Raw genomic sequence first — 18,335 nt, 5'->3', positions numbered from 1 at the left:
ATACAAAGACTGAACCATTGACTTTGGCCCAGGCCTATGAACTGAATTGCTGGTTGTAGTTTACTGAAACCCTTTGCCCTGCCTATGAAAGTATTTGTGCTGTTGGTTCTTATAACCTTGTCTTTTTACCCCTTTTTTAATGTATCTGAAGTGCCATTTTGCTCCCACTTCAGGGGAGCTGAACTTGCTCAGTAACTTATTGGGTGTGTATTTGTGGTATATTAGTATATGATACTGAGCCACTCTTGCTAGTGTAATGTTTTCAAACTGACTGTAAATACATGTATATTCTTTTACCAAGACACCTTGAGTAAGTGTTTGTTTGAACCACTGCATTTGTTGGTCCTTTGTGTAACTTGGTCTACTGCTCACTCAACTCTTGAGATAAGTCTGGCTGCTCAGCCACTGCTAACGCATAACTGTGTAGTACAGGCTTGTACTGAAAGGGGCCCCTAGGGGTCCCTTACGTCTATGGAAACAAGGCGAGTCACCACACACGATAGATACGCCAGACACGAGGTTGTATTCCCAAAGCTAGCGTTTATTGCAAAGCAAAAGTCTCAGTTGGCCAACTCGGTCTCATGCCCCGCGATGTGTATCTCTAGACCTCGAGGGACGCAAGAGAGTGAATTATGTACATCAGTTACATATATACAAAATGCATATGAAACAATCAGCTACGACATGTTTAACACCCCCCTTTATTGGGTTTCTTTGAACTTGGTGTGATGATGGACACTTTCAACAACTATGACACCTTCAAATATCTATTCTAGTAACAATTTACAATTTGTGAGTGCGGAGGCATCTTTCAGTTGTTGAACGGAACACAGTGCTTCTGTTCTTGGAAGCGAGCTACATACGGGGGAAGAGTTGCATTCCTGACCTTGCTATCTATGAGGTGCTATTCGTGTCCTGGGAGCCGACACGCTCTAACAGGGCTCAGCAAAGGGGGGCCGTAAGAAGAGCATAATTCAAGCCTTTAGCTGCTTTATTCTAACATATTCTACCATATAACGAGACTGGCTGGCAGCTGCGAAATGATTAAATGCCCTGCAGCTCTGCTTCAAGGCTACATTCGGGAGGGAGCCAGGCATTCTTCCTGGCGCTGCCTACTTTGTGTTTCAAAGAACTTTTGTTATCCTCGCAGCCCTGCGGCCTTGTCCTTTCACATGCAGACAACAATGTATTACAGTCGAGCAGCGTAAGCAGAAAATGTACTGCGAAGCAATAAGGACAGAAAGCAATGAGCAATGGTTAGGAAACAAAATGGTGATTCTTGTTACATCAAAATGGACGTTAATTGGCAAACTCGGAAACCTATATTCTGTCATATCGTGCATGAGACGGTTGGCTCACGGCCATCAAAATACATTTGCAGTCACATATGAGAGGTATCCATTTTTCTAGACTGACAAACCCTCCTTTGGCCGTATGCCAAACGTCTCATCCATTTATTGAATCCTCCTCTAATGACGATAAGTCTGAAGTACTTATGTCTGAATTTTGCATGCTACCGTAAGCATCATCATCATCATTAATATCTATAGCCATCAATTCTTTTACTGTTTTCATCTTATTTGTGTCTTGGTCAGCCCGATCATGAGTTTGTTTTCTTTTTGTCATCATATGCATACATCCCTTAGTACATCCCTCAGTTACATCAGCGCAAACTATTGGTAGGCAGTGCATGCAACAACAGCACGTTATGAATATTCCAAACACCACTACTAATATCGAAATCAACTTCCATCCCCAATAACGCAGTATTCCCCAAAACCAAGACCCTATTCCCCAGCCTTCTTCTCCAGTAGGGAGTTCAGAACTGAGGACATGCATTTTTCTTTATTGCTTCAAAGATTGTCGGGGTATAGTCATCTTCAAATACACAACACGCTGATCCCACTATTTTGCAAATTCCCCCACGATCAACCAGGATCACATCGAGAGCCATTCTATTTTGCAGCGTCATTAACCTGATTCCTCTTTCTTCCAATGTCATGTTAAACAGTATATCTGTCGTTGTGTTTATGATATTTTTTAGTATTCTGGGCAGCTGCCTTATATTATAGGAGTTCACTATCTGCCCCAAGAATGGAATGAATGATTTTGATATGTCAGTTGCTATCAAAACACCTTTGCTACTCCTTTTGCCTCTAGATCTGGATAGTCTGGCCATGTCTGCTGTTTCTAAGAGGAACACTCCTGGGAACAGTAGACCTAGGTAACATGTACCTCCCCAGTTTCTGGGCAACCAAGGATATGCTTTCTCTCTGCATATAAAATAAACTGGATCTCCCACATATACTGGTTCTATTTCCCATTTCAATACCACTGTATTCATGCACCCAGTAAATGTTCCGACTGAAAAGGAGCCTTTCTTTTTTAGACAAAAAGGGACAGTTCTTGGGCTATAATTCACCGGGTAAGAAGGGGGAACTGCATCTTTGTCCCTGTCTGTTCTTACACGAAACGTCATCACAGATGTTGTATCTGGTGGGGACAATCTATCTCGTCTATTTTGTCGTGTTATCTTTCGCGTACTTTTCCTCGTAGGCTCTGGGCCCAGTACTTGTGCTTTATGGAATATGGAACAACCCACAGGCTTCATTATTATTTCCTCAAACTCATTCATGTTGGTTCTGTCTGATTGACCCGTACTACTCTCATTCCATTTCCCATAGAACATTGCACTTAAAGATGCACTACATGCAGAACTTAATGGTAATGGCTGTACATACCAACCTATTCCTTTCCCAGCATGCTGCGGTAAATGGGCACATACCCAGCAATTTGTTTTCTTCAGAATTGCATGTGTCATGTTCATAATTAATAACAACGTGTTGTTAACAAACCCTTCCCTGTGTCTTTCTTCCATTGGGGACAGGGTATAAGTAATCACCTGAACCGGGCTTTCAGTAGTGGATATATTAACTATTGGTAAAAACATTCCCAATGGGTGTATCGATTCCACATACCATAATACTAGGGCTGTCGTTATTGGTGCTACCACACTCATAAAGCACATAATTATTGTCAGTGCCAGCATACAATTCTTTTTACCATGCGTTTTTCTTAAGCTTACAGTCTTTATAATTGACTCATTCTCAGCAGTGGTGCAGGAGGAGGCTGGAACCGGTCCCGACATGTTTCTCATCGTCCTTCTTCTTCCTTATTGCAGTTCGTTGTGGATATCTCTCTTTGTTGCACTTGCTCTGATGTCAATAAGTTCAACGGAATTGTCACAGTTCAGTTCTGCCAGTCCTTTATAGCCTGGATTTGCTTATTTATTTTTAGGCAAGATCACTTGTCCTTTCTCATACTGCTCAGAGGACTTTTGATCAGTTATCTTGTTGGCTTAGTACCATGTGCTCCCAGCTTGTCCGCGCTGGTTCCAGACACATGGGGCCTCATTACGACCCAGGCGGTAAGTTACCGCCTGGGTCGTACCTTTACCACCATGGCGTAAACTATGTTTACGCCATGGTGATTGGCGGACTTACCGCCCCATTCCGAGGTTGGCGGGGCGGTAAGTCCCCAATCCCCATTTACCCTTCCCCATTCCCATTTTTGCCCCATAGGGCATAATAGGAGTGGGGAAGGCGTTAATTACGCCACCGTAAATTACGGTGGCGTAATTAACAACATGGTCCCTTTTAGCAGGTGTTAAAATCCATGGCGCTAAGGGACCTCGGAATCAGGCGGTAAGGGTCGGCGCTGTTTACGCCGCCGTAAACCCCTTACCGCCTGGGTCCTAATGAGACCCATGTACTTTTTATGATCGCACCGAGGAGCCGCGAGTCTTGAATTGTCCGACTTGCACAATTCTCACGCTTCCCTCCTCTACACCTCTAGTTCCTTCTCCGTCCATGAGCAGAACCAGAGGTTGATATAAACGCCAAAGAACTGTGGATCACTTTGTTTTTCGAGGCCGCAAATTGTATCGCCTCACTCCTGGTATCGTGTGATCCGTGAACAGTGCCGGTGCACTTCCAGATTCAGGCTTAAAGTCAGCCTGTGGCGTTACTGCAGGTGCTGGTGTGTGCCGCGCCAGTGATGCAGATTCGGTCTTTGGCGTGCTGGCAAGTGCTGGTGGGCGCCAAAGGGGTACACGTTTAGTTTCTGCTGGTATTTGCAAGACAGATTTTGTGTCGGCCAACAGTGATGTCGATTCTGCTGGGCAACGTTGGAGCACTCTTTGCCCTTTCCCCTTTTTAGCAATCGTCTCAGGCTTTGTTTTGAGTTTTACTTCTCGCTTGGGCAGATTTGGTGGCGGCTTACTGGCAACAGTGTCTTCCGTTTCTGGGACCGATGTCTCTTTCCGGTCGTCTGGGCCAGGCAAGTCTTTCAGTGAAGTTGGAATCTTTTTGGCATGGGTGGCATGGATCCACGACTTCCGTCCATCCACCCGTATCGCCGTCTGCGTTGCCAAGAGTACTTGATAGGGGCCACGCCACCTGGGTGCTAACAATGACTTTCTTTCTAAATTTTTAAGCAGCACCCAGTCTCCTGGCTCCAGCGCGTGCCCCGGACCGGTGTATCTCACTGTTAATGCCTCCTGCACCTGCTGATGAATCAAACGCAATTTCTGCATTAAAAGGCCACAATAAGTACTAAGCACAGGATGTTCTACCTTTCTAAGTCGTTTTGGCTGAGGTGCGCACCAAACATTTGCCGGCCTCGATTTCGTACGGGGAGAGCCCAGTTTTAGTCTGTACAGACGTACGCATGCATAACAGCGCTATTGGTAATGCATCCACCCAACTCAACTTGCTTCCTGCACATATTTTGCTGATTTTTGACTTGAGAATCCCATTGTGCCTCTCCACAAGACAGGCCGAACTCGGATGCCTTAAACTATGGAATCTCTTATCAATCTGAAGACACGCACATATCTGTAACACCACTGCGCCCACAAAATGCGGGCCATTATCTGACCATAATACACGGGGCAAGCCAAAATGGGAAAAATATTCTTGCCGTGCTCATTGCTGTGCAGTCTTTTAAGGGATATGCCTCCACCCACTTACTGAATGCACAGATCACCACTAAGACATATTTCAAATTTTGGCATCTCTCCATCTATATAAAATCAAAATGGATCACCTCAAAAGGCATGGAGGGCGAGCCAAAACTGCCTATTGGAGTCACTGTTCCCTTTCCTACATTGTGTTGTAAACACGTGATACAATTCTGCACCAACCTCTCTGCATTCTTCTTTATGTTTACATTCTGCCATACTGTAGATAGGTGCTGCATTATCTTTTTCGCACAGATGTAAGGTGTGGGCCATTGTGACCATTGCAGTCACATATGAATTTGGCAACATCCAGTTTCTAGTTCCCTTGTCCACCCAACAACCCTCCAGATCTAACTCAGCAGAGCCCTCTGCCCACCCTTGTATTTCATCGGCCGTAGCTTCGGCCTGCATTTCTTTGACAGTGGCAACTCCATTTTCTATCATACAGGGTACTTCCTCAATCTGAACCGTCATCATTTTGGTATTTAAATCAGTGGCAGTTTGTTTCACAATTCTGTCTGCAAACGCGTTTCCCTCTCCTACTTTGCGTGTTACCTTTTTGTGTGCCTCGCATTTCACTATTGCTAGGCGCTTTGGAAGCGTGAGTGCAGAGAGCAATCGTACAAGCAAAGGGCCATGTTGAATTCTGGTACCATGTGATGTCAAAAACCCTCTCTCAGCCAGAGTCGACCAAAGTTATGAACCACCCCAAAAGCATACTGAATATCAGTATATATATTCACATTCAAATTTTCAGAAATCTCGCAGGCTCTGGTCAATGCTATTATTTCCGCGGCTTGTGCCGAGTTGTAGGGGATTCTTTTGCTTTCTACAACGGTCTCTAGGGGAGTTGTCGTGCCGTCATGTAATTTAAAACAAGAGCCATCACAAAATAACTCTCCATCTGGCTCTTTCTGTGGGGTATAACTTAAATCAACTCTCCCCTTTGTTTCTTCCTCAGTGACCATTAAGCAATCATGGGGGGGGGTGATTCATCCTCCCCAATTTCTTTTATGGGTAGTGGCATTAATTCTGCAGGATTCAAAGCGCTACACCTCATAATTTTGATATGGGGCGTGAACAAGATAATTTCATATCTTGTCAATCTAGCAGAGATGAGGTGTTGCATCTGTGTTCTATTTAATAGAACGTCTATGGCATTTGGCACCATCAGAATTAAAGTAGGCCCCAATACCATCCCTTCCGTTTGTTTCACTGACGCAGCAGCCGCCGCGACTGATCGCAAACATCGTGGTAGTGCGTGCTACAGGGTCCAGCACAGAAGAAAAATAGCTGCATGGCCTATTTCTTCCACCTTGTTCCTGTGTCAAAACCGCCAATGCACATCCTTCACTTTCACACAAAAACAGTCTAAAAACCTTCTCGTAATTCGGCGTGCCCAAAACTGGAGCCGAACATAATGCAGTTTTCAATTGATCAAATGCTTTCTGACATTCCTCATCCCACTGTAAAGGCATAACCGCATCCTTTCTAGTCAAATTCACCATCGGTTTCACAATTAACGCAAAATTACCAATCCATTGTCGGCAATATGAAGCCATGCCTATTATGGCTCTGACTCCTTTCTTTGTCTTTGGAATAGGCATACAAGAAATACTTTCTATGCGTTCTGGCGTTAGCCTTCTCCCTTCTTTCGAAAGTAGGTAGCCCAAATAGGCCACCTCCTTTCGATTATATTGAAATTTCTTCAAACTAGCTTTATAGCCATGTGCCGCTAGGTGTGACAGTACTAATACAGTGCTTTCTTTACAAATCTCCTCTGTGTCAGCAGCTAATAATAGATTGTCTATGTATAGCAAGAGTATGCAACCCACTGGTAAGTCTAGCATGTCTAGCTGCTCTTTCAATGCTCTACTGTAGATACTCGGACTTTCCGTGTAACCTTGCAGAATCCGCGTGAATGTAAATGATCATCCTCCTAATGTGAACACGAACAAATATCTGCTGTCCTTGTCCACTAGAATGCTGAAGAACGCATTTTTTAGATCAACTACACTAAAATATTCTGCTGAAACAGGTATCATTGTCAATATTGTAGTGACATCTGGCACTAAAGGAAATTGTGGATCTACTACTTTGTTTAACGCGCGCAAATCAATTATAAAACCGTATGGTACTTCATTGCCTCCTTTTTTATAAACTGGAAGAATCGGGCTGTTGCATGTACTGCCTGTAATTTCTTCAATCACCCCTAATTTTACCAAATCTGCAACAATACTCTTCAATCCTTTCTCACCTTCAGCCGAAATTCTGTATTGGGGAATTCGCAGTAGGGTAACACCTTCTTTCAAAATGATCTTTACTGGCTCTATTTTCAAGCATCCTACATCGTTGTCATGCATTGCCCATATACAGGTTGGCAATTTTCTTCGTTGTCCTGGTACAGTTTAGGACATGAATTCTGACACAGGGGCATCTTGTGGCCAAATCGTTAGGAACACCCCGTCTGCCGTGCAATGTATAACGGAACGTAATTTTTTCAACAAATTTAATCCCAACAGGTTCTCCCCACAATTTTCTGTTAAAAGGAAAGGACAATGTTCAGTGAATAGTCCTATAGTAACTGGGACTGGTGTACCTGCGAACCCTACGGAAACATTCTTTTGCCCTGGCAGTGGTATATCCGGAACCAAGTGGTGGTCTGTTGAAGACTTTTGCGCTCCTGTATCTACAAGAAAGAGGTGCTTCTCATTCCCGACTCTCATTTCCACATAGGGTCCTCTCTGGTTCACGGGAATAGACACTGGTCCCGACTCCTGTCCTGGGCTGTCCTATTGGGGAAATAACACATCGTCCGATGTGTAATCATTACTGTTACTGTAATACGTGTTTTGCTCTGTATCGAAAACGTTCCCACTCTTACCTCTATTTCCCCCACTCTGGTTTCCATACTGTTGGTTTTGCTGTCCCTGACTCTGGTTAGGGGCACTTTGGTTTTGGGCTTGGTTTTGATTACCTCCATTATTGTGGTGCTGCTGCATACTATTCCTATTTGGTCCATTCGCTCCTTGGTGTCCTCTATGCTGTCTCCTCTGACCAGACCCATTTCTATTCTGCAGATGCAGACATTGCGCTCGCCAGTGTCCTTCCTCCTTACAATACGCACACTGATTTGGTCCCACTGTTCCCCCATGCATATTCAAATTACTCCTTCCTTGTGCGTTCACTCTCCCTCTATTGTGTCCTACTACTTGCTGCAGTAGTACCTGGGATACTTTCAAGTCTGCCCCCATCTGTTTTAACAATGATAATTCGTCCACCATTTCCTTCTGCCTCGGTGATGATAACTGCTGCCGTTCATTATGTGACCCCTGCATTCCCTTCCGATGTCTCCCGATATCCTTACCCCTGTACCCAGGTTTAGTAAACATTTCGGCATAATCATTATCTAATTCATCTTTAAGTTCAAAAAGTCCATATACATGTTCTCTCACTTGTTCATCCCTCTCCCTACAGCGTGCTAATGCATTCAAATCTAACAATCGCTGCAGTGGTAATTTCCCAATTAACTGTTTCCATTTCTCCACCAAATATTCACCCATGCATTCCAACACTACCTGTCTTTCGTTTCTTCTTCGGAAGTCATACATCGAAGCCAATGCTGCCGTCCCATCATTCCCATCTATATACATCTCTGCCTGTTGCTGCAATTCCACCTTCCTTTCTTTGCGGATGCACTGCGAGTTACCCTCGTGCATCCCCGTTCAGTCCCGCCTCTCCCCCCCATGGTTTCAACTTCAACCCCGGGAGGAACGGACGGTATCGAGTCTGTGTCTAAGGCGGGAGGTGCGGATGGGACAATGGGAACAGGGAGTGTCTGTTGTGGGCCTGGTTGGCTAATAGGAAGTGTTACGTGCGCGGCCTGTGGCTGTGGGAGGGCTTGAGCTACCGGAGGGAGAGTTTGGGCTACGGGCGGGGTTTGGGCACTAGTTACTGACGTGTCTGGCCTCACTTCTGATCTTGGTCCTTGTTTTGTATGGGTCAATATGTTTTCTATCAATTCATCTGCTATGTGAAATTCTCGTTGTGGGTATATTTTTACTATATTCAACTGGTCACGCCTACCTGACCTCCTTAGACTCTCAGTCCACTCCTCCTCTTCTTTCTCTTCCGCTACTTCAACTTTCGATTTATGCCTGCGCGCATGCTTCGCTCTACTTCTAAATCGGAGAATTGCTTCCCTTCTCCAGTCCTTAACGATATCAAATGCTACAGGACGTGCTTTCTTTCTTATCAACACCCTTTCCAAGTTATCTATTCTCGCTATCTCAAAACTACCATTAATCGGCCACTGATGGTCTTGTTGCTTTCTGGTTTGCCTATGCCAAGTCTCACAGAATATTATCGCACCCACTCCATACTTCACATGCATCTCATACGCCGGCGTTCCCCCAGGTGGTGCAATTTGGCCATCTTCCAAAGATTGTCTACCACAGCGGAAAAACCCTGCTAGGGTGGACAATACCCCAAGCATGTTTCAACCTTCCCCCTGGTTAATCAACATTACCTAGGGCGTTTGATTTTGCAAACCAACTCTCAACCAATATCAGGATTACTTTGAATCGGGGAATGACTCACCTGATAAATCAGTTTGTCCTTTCGGACACAAGTCGTCTGTATACTGACGCACCCAATGACGTTGTGTCTGCGTTTCTTGGCTTCCGCCTCGTTTCGGGACCCTCACCTCCTTGTTCTCTAGCCAGGCGCATCAATCAGGGATCAGATGTGTGCAGATCTGCAAAGGAGTCTCTCATCACTTCTACAGGGCGCCCCGAACACCTCTTGATCCCGGCTCGATCGTCCCGTCCTCGCCGTTCTCCACCTTACTCAATTACAACGTATGCGATGGAACAAGTGGGGGAGGGTCCCTATTCGGGTGCCATCTTGAAAGGGGCCACCTGGGGCCCCTTACGTCTATGGAAACATGGCGAGTCACCACACACGATAGATACGCCAGACACAAGATTGTATTCCCAAAGCTAGGGTTTATTGCAAATCAAAATCTCAGTTGGCCAACTCGGTCTCACGCCCCGCGACATGTATCTCTAGACCTCGAGGGATGCAAGAGAGTGAATTACGTAATCAGTTACATATATACAAAATGCATATCAAACAATCAGCTATGACATGTTTAACACCCCCCTTTATTGGGTTTCTTTGAACTTGGTGTGATGATGGACACTTTCGACAACTATGACACCTTCAAATATCTATTCTAGTAACAATTTGCAATTTGTGAGTGTGGAGGCATCTTTCAGTTGTTGAACGGAACACATTGCTTCTGTTCTTGGAAGCAAGAGTTGCATTCCAGACCTTGCTATCTATGAGGTGCTATTCGTGTCCTGGGAGCCGACACGTTCTAACAGGGCTCAGCAAAGGGGGGCCGTAAGAAGAGCATAATTCAAGCCTTTAGCTGCTTTATTCTAACATATTCTACCATATAACGAGACTGGCTGGCAGCTGCGAAATGATTAAATGCCCTGCAGCTCTGCTTCAAGGCTACATTCGGGGGGGAGCCGGGCATTCTTCCTGGCGCTGCCTATGTTGTGTTTCAACAAACTTTTGTTATCCTAGCGGCCCTGCGGCCTTGTCCTTTCACGTGCAGACAACAATGTTTTCCAGTTGAGCAGTGTTAGCAGAAAATGTACTGCGAAGCAATAAGAGCAGAAAGCAATGAGCAATGGTTAGGAAACAAAATGGCGATTCTTGTTACATCAAAATGGCCGTTAATTGGCAAACTCGGAAACCTATATTCTGTCATATCGTGCATGAGACGGTTGGCTCACGGCCATCAAAATATGTTTGCGGTCACATATGAGAGGTATCCATTTTTCTAGACTGACAGTACCAAAGGTGAAATTGTACTGACACTTGTAGTCTTAATTGCATGTAATGTTCCCAAAGGCTACTGCATGTGATTCTGCCTAACACAGCCCCAAAAACAAAAATCTAAATGTATGCGCGTGTGTGCGGCGGCACATCCCCCACCAAAAGAAAAAGCTTGCACTCTTGCTGTAGGGTAGAGATCTCGTGGAAATGCTAGAATCTCTCGCACTCTCGCTGTAGAGTAGAGATCGCATGGAAATGCTAGAATCGCAGAAGTCCACACGTCCGTCTGCTATCGCTAGCACAAGCGGGTGATGGTCTCCTATGCACTGATTTATCCCAATATTGTGTGCAAACGCCCAACATCCAGCGCGTGTCATGTAATTTACGCGCGTAGGACATTTCCTCTAAATCCACGCTAACGAGCTGTTTCCGCACGTGCAGAATCCCTCTGTTTCTGGCAGCCACATGAGTAACACGGAAGACCCATGCTCCTGCCTACCAGCCAATTTACCTGCCTCCAAGTGCCCCAAGCTGCCTCATATGAGCGATCTGCTGCTGCCTGCCCACTGTGTGTGCCTGCTGCCCACGTGCCCAGCAATTTTGGTGCCTGCTATACAGCTATTGCCAGAGCTCCTGAAGTTGGACCTGTGACCACATCTGCTGATCCAGAAGACTCCCGAAGTGCCAGACCACCGCTCCACAGCCCAGCACCAGGACCACCTTGCCCACCCACACCTGCATTAGGGGTTGCCATGTCTGAAGCAACATCATCATCTGAGGTGGCAACCCCCGGGCCACGACGCAGAGGGCTGTCAGCTTCTCAGCCAGGATATTTGACATCCTGATGGAGCAAGCCCTGGTGCATTATGATGTCCTCTTCCACGGACCATCGCAAGTCGGCAAGGAAGGACAGAGAAAGATCTGGGTGGACATCATGGGTGCCATCAACACACATGGGGTGAAACCCAACAACTACATCCATGTCCACAAGTGCTGGGAGGACTTCAAAGCCAGGACCAGAAACAAGGCCTGGCTCTTTCTCAAGGCTGGCATGGACCAAGAGGGGCGCCTGGGCCGGTTGACCACCGACAACAAGTGGCTCCTTGAGCAGTTCTAGCCGGCGCTGTACGCCCAGTTCAGGGATTTGGAACTCCATCTGGAGTCGACTGGTAAGTGTCCATGTGTACTGGTCGACCTTAGTGCATGTGCATGTTGATTTATGGTTGGAGTGTCTGGTATGTCCCAGACAGTGCTGCCTGTGAGTCCATTGAAGCATGTGTGACAACAAAAGTGTTTGTAGAGCAATGTGTGATGCGTGGCAGCATGTACGAATGTGCACATGGTTGGTTTCATGTGTCTGGACTTGGTCATGTGAGAGCTGTCACATGTGTGCTTTTGGCAACATCATGTACATGCACGGTGCATATGTGCATGTGTCTGAAGAGTGAGTGTGTGACTGGCCAATACTCTGGAATGGATGTCACTTGAGAATTAGATTGTGTGATTGACTCATGCTGCCAAATTGACCTCTAGTGCACTCGGACGTGATAGCTCCATGGCCTGCTTCATGACTATCAGCTGATGTGTGTGAATGAGATGTGTATGTCCCATGATGCATGTGAGGCGAATGCACATTTTTGAGGTGCTGATAGTGCTTTGTCCAAGGATGTGATTGTCTGTTGAGAATGCCAGACATGATTGTACATGTGTGTTGATTTCACTAACCTGTGTGTTGTGGACGGTGATGATGGTTATGATCTTTGACAGTGCCTCTCATGTACATTTGCTTTGTGCAAAACAGACATATGTTCAGTACCCTGATGTTTGTGTTCTATGTCTCCCTATCCACAGCGAAGATGGAAGAATAGGGTGGAGAAGGCGCTGTGGAGCAAGGCAGCGGGGATGCCTCCACCAGGCGCAGACGCAAGGCCCAGTCACACTCCCAGGAAATATGATCTTTGGGCAACAAGGGGACTGGTGCTGCGTCCAAGGCAACGGCCGCAGCTGCTGAGGGGAGGCCCAAGAGGGTGAAGTTGGTTGTGGGCTCCTCGGCAGTGGGTAGGACAGGTGAGGTTGCACAGGGGCAATCCGATGTGGAGGGGGGTGAGGAGGCATCCAAGTTGGCGGAGGGAGAGGAGGAGGCTGCATCAGCCCGGCGGGGTGATGACATGGGTGTGAATGGTGCAGTCCAGACTCGGGGGCAGGAGCCAGTTCATGTCGCCGTGGAGGGGCCTGTGACTGATCCTGCGCTTGGGACTGCGACTGCATCATTATGCACCTGCAGGCATGCCTCAGGCCAGACCCATCCCAAGTGGTGGATTTTCCATACAAACGGAAACACTAATACCTGCGGATGTCGCAATTTGGGACAGGGTGGATCCTGTGCTAGCCGGTGTTATGAGGCGGACAGGCACCATCTGCAGACTTCCAATTGGGGGCTTGCACGTCATCACAATGAGGTCTGTCGTCTCTTGAACTGGCTAGTACATTTCCTGGTCACGCAATGGGTGCGTGGGCTGGTGACTTTTGTGACCCCCCCTCGTCTTCCTTCTGTGTGAGCCAGTTGTCCTCCCGGCCATCTTCTGGCCCAGATACCACCAGGGCCCCCTGTGTACCTGTCCCAACCCCTGGTGGCCAGTCTGGTGGAGATCCCATCCCTGCCAGAGTTGGGAGTCAACGTTGGATCAGCTGTGGTGGTCACCACGCAGATCCAGCCGGCAACAGGTGCATTGGCAATGGAGGAAGAGCAGGCGCCAGGGAGCAGGGTATGTGCACGACATCCCCGGGGTTTGACATCATCCCGGAGGCTGTCCTTGAGGTGCAGGTACTGGGCTATTTGGCAGCAGCAGGCTCGAAGTAGGAGGCTACCGGACTCAGGGCTTTCAATGGCAGAGAGGCAGGTATCGCCCATCAGGCAGGAAGCAAACATGTACCTTACAACAAAGATATCTTCCGTGTTGGAGCATTTGGGCCAGCAAATCGGGCACAAGAGGCTAGACTCACCATGGCCAGGGCGGAGATTTCACTGCGTTGGGCAGAAAGGCGGGCTGAGGTCTTCAAGGAGACTTGCAGGGAGTTTGAGAGGAGCATGTTGGAGTCCCTGTACGCCCTCGAGGGGGAAGCGGAGCCTGCCTAGCGGAAGTGGACGCAGTGTTCGATGATGCCCTGGTGGAGACTATATGGGAGCATGGGAGAAGGACTAGCCCGCTGCCATTGTATATAGTTATTTAGATCTAAGATTCATTTGTTTTGGACTGTGCTCCGCTTTTTGTATATAGTTATTTTTTGTGATATCATTGTGTGGGGTGTTTTGAAAAAGGTTTTTTTATGCATTTGGGACAATGGACCTATACTACTTTTACATTTTGGATTTCTTTGTATTTGTTTTTTATTAGGATATTCATTTAGGACATGGACCTCATTTTGGATTTTTCCCTTTTTTGGGCGGACACTGGTTTTTTCATTTGGAGAAGATTACTTTTTGTTTATTTTCATGTTTTATTTATTTATTTCATGTAGATGAGTATGATTTCAATACTGTTTTTTAATATATTTTCAGAACGTTTATCAAAGTGGTGTTTGGTTGCCCATTTTCTGAAACATTTGAAGCTTCATTACTCTGTTCTGTGTCCATTATGATGACCTGTGTTGTGTATGTGTGTGCACACATGCCAGCATAAATTGTGTTTGACATTCATTTATATGGGGCATGGTCTGTTGTGCATTAAAGTGTATGGGTGTTTGGGTGTAGTTTGAGTGTGCACCGTGTGTTGCCATTTGATTTCACATGTACATCATACATGTGTATTGGGCCTCTGTGTGTTTGTGAGGGTTGTGTGTTTGGTGAGTGATGTGAGTGTGATGTGTTTACTATTTTGGCACCAAATTTGGTTGATGCAGTGTGCCTTTCAGCTTCACCAGCATGTGAAATCACTTGTGTGTTAAGGGGGTTATTGGTTCAGGTGATGTGTGCTCATTGATGGTCATGCCATGACATGCCATTGCAATGTCTGTTTCTGTGACACATATTTAGGGTGGGTGATTTGTGTTCTGTCACAGTGTGAGTATTTGTACATGTGGATTCTTGAGATTACTTTGTCACATTACATGCTGTGATGTGGTTGTTGAGATATGGCTGTAGTATGCAATTGCGTGTGACACAGCTGGGACACAGAAACTTGTGGGCCACGTGTGTTTTTTTGTTGTTTTTGCATATTTGCTGAGGGTATATTTGCTGAGGAGGAGGTTAAGGGTGGGGTCACTACACAGCAAGCTAGTTCATGAACACACCATCATTGGAGTGAACCTGTGTCACTATGTCAGCAGACATCATGCAGGTGGTGTCCAGTATGGGGGACCTGCCTGCAGGTTGCCGTCACAGGTGGTGGGGGGGAACATGAGGTGGGGCCTGCCTGCAGGTTGCCTTCACAGGTGTTGGGGTGGGGAGAACATGAGGCGGGACCTGCCTGCATGCAGGTTGCCATCATAGGTGTTGGGGGGGACATGAGGCGGGCCCTGCCTGCAGGTTACCGTCACAGGTGTTAAGGGGGGACATGAGTCGGGGCCTGCCTTCAGGTTGCCATCACGGGTGATGGGGGGTCCCATGTGGTGTGGGTTGCCTGCGGGGTGTGGTCATAGGTGATGGGGGTCCCATGTGGTGTGGGCTGCCTGCAGGGTGTGGTCACGGGTGATGGTGGTCCCATGTGGTGTGGGCTGCCTGCGGGGGTGTGGTCACAGGTGATGGGGGTCCCATGTGGTGTAGGCTGCCTGCGGGGGGTGGTCACAGGTGATGTGGACTGGTGTGTGGCTGTCCCATCAGGAGGGTATCAGCTTCCAGTGGATTTGTGTGTATCACGTGATTTTGGCTGGGGTGCGGATGGAGTAATCGCGTGGAAAATCAGGTGGAAACTCATTGTGTACCCCGGACACACCCCAGCCAAATCACATGGAAACTCAGCGCATACCCAAGACGCACCCCAGCCAAATTGTGAGGAAACTCATTGCATACCCTGGACACACCCCAGCCAAATTGTGTGGAAACTCATCGCGTACCATGGACCCACACCAGCCAAGTCGCATGGAAACTCATCGCGGAGCCCTGATGCACCCCAGCCAAATCATGTGGAAACTCATTACGTACCCCAGACATACCTCAGCCAAATTGCGTGGAAACTCATTGCATACCCCGGACGCACCCCAGCCAAATCATGTGGAAACTCATCGGGTTCCCCGGACTCACCCAAGCTGAATTGCGTGGCAACTCAGCGTGTACCCCAGATGAACCACATTGACATTGCGTGGAAACTTATTGCGTACCCCAGATGGGGGGCTGTATGCTGGACCAGGGATGGCGTGGGGGCGTGTGTGTCGTGTTTAGCTTTTTGGTGGCTTTTTTACTGCATGTGGGGGCGTGTTGGGGCGTTACTGGCGCTGCTTGATGTTCCTTGCACCACAGCTAGTGATGCTTCAGGAAATCCATGAATATGCGTGCCGCGCAATTGTTTCCTTGCACCATGGCTGGCGCACGCGTGGCACACTATCCTTCTCGGCCTGCGGTTCTTGCGCCTTTTCTACACTTTATTCCATGAATCAGGCCCTGAGAGTTCACAGGGACTAGGCTTATTTTATCAGAGGTGGTCATTCATTTTGCCACTGGTGGTAAAATATGAAGCAGGTTTGTAGTCTCACTAGTAAGTGAGTTCAAGAGTTACGTTGTGTGTGTATACAGCCACCTATTGATAATATGATATGTTTTACATTTTGGCTGCTAGAGCATACCTCAGCATCACAGATAAGTTGCTGAGAAGAAGTGATGCTGTCACATACTAAGTGTAATAAGGCCAGTAGCTGGTAATTTGAAAAACCGTGGGAGAAAGGAGAAGTGTTAGGCTATATTCTGAGGGGAGTGTTACCACTATAAAAAGGAAAGCCATCAATGCATCATTACAATAATAATATGCCTCAATAAGATACCACTATTTATCACAATAATAAAAAAACCCAAGATTAGGTGTAACTCCTCCAGAAAATATATCTAACAGGTCCTCTTAAATTGGTTTATTGATGGTTCATATTTCCCATAAGAACTGAATAAATGGATGAGCCACTCTCAAACCTTTTGGAGTGCATCTCATTTTGCTTTGCTTTGTTTATGGCCTTGCAATGTGTCATTCTAATGTTTTGATGCATTGACTTGTCTTGAGATATTTACCTGAGTTTTTCAAATCTTAAACTTCTTATCTGTGCCAATTTCCGATTAATCTTTGTCTATGCAGCTACCCTTTTTGGCAGCCCAAGAAATGGGCTTCTAGATGACTGATTTCTCAAAAGGAGTTCTAGGAACTTTCACACGAGATCACTCCATGCACTCAGTATTGAAACCCATGTCAGCCAAAATAAATGCCTTCAAATAATCCAAATAATCATGCTAATTTTCATTGTCTTGGTAAGGCAGTGTGTAAATAGCTTAGCCAGCATCAAATGAATTCTTAAAGTCAGAGAAACTAGTAAACATCTGTTGTTTTGTATGCCTGTCAGTTATAGGGGTATGATCTCTTAGTGAACTGCAAACACGGGCATCTTTATCATCAACGGGCCATGGGATATAGTTAAATACTTATCCAACTGGAACACTTTTTTTGTATACATTTTACTAGCCCAGGTACCCAGTTGTAGCATGGGCCCCTTATGTGATTACATGTTTCTTTTATCAATTTTGTAGATTTCCCGAGGACAGGAAAAACTGTGCTTGTTCCATGTTTTTCCCATAACCTCCTTGTGTGGTGACTCACTTCATAAACCAGTACCCGCCACTTGATGAGATTGTAAGTGTGGTCTAGCATATCTGCACCTATTTAGTCACTCATGCAGTGCCCAAAATATGCTTGGAAAACTGCAGTCATGCCACCACCTCCATTACAGCCAACAAAACATAGCAATGCCAACTGTGTGGAAATGAATCCTCAACCTGGTGAATTGTCTGAGAGAACCATGCAACTCAGTGACTCACTAATGTGGTTGCCAGAAATGGCTACTGGAGGGTGCCTAATTATCTCTTACACTATGTCAAATAGGGGAAGGTGGAGTATATCCTAGCCCATTTTCTTGACCATGTTTAAGTCAAGCTGGCTACTTTTAAACAGCATGTACTCGAGGATGAGGAAAATGCAGAGGGTTGTAATCCAAGACAGAACATGCTAGCCATGTGCAAGGATTCTCTAAAGAGGCTTTTAAAAGCCTGGATAGAACAGGAAGAATTAGACACATATCAGAGATCATCAATCGAAGGCAGGACTCTGTCACTGCATATATGTACATGAGAAAGTGCACACTGAACCTCCCCAATGAATAAAAGTATTTCAGGCTGCACAATGACAAACCTATAAATAATAAACTAAAATTGGAAGTCATGGGATCAATTCCTTCCCAATTTTGGATTGCCCTATGCAGAAGTATTTCAGTGGGC

This window comes from Ambystoma mexicanum, chromosome 4q (assembly GCF_040938575.1).
Source record: "Ambystoma mexicanum isolate Mex_15411 chromosome 4q, UKY_AmexF1_1, whole genome shotgun sequence".
Taxonomy (NCBI): domain Eukaryota; kingdom Metazoa; phylum Chordata; class Amphibia; order Caudata; family Ambystomatidae; genus Ambystoma; species Ambystoma mexicanum.
This window is presented reverse-complemented; position numbering follows the sequence as displayed.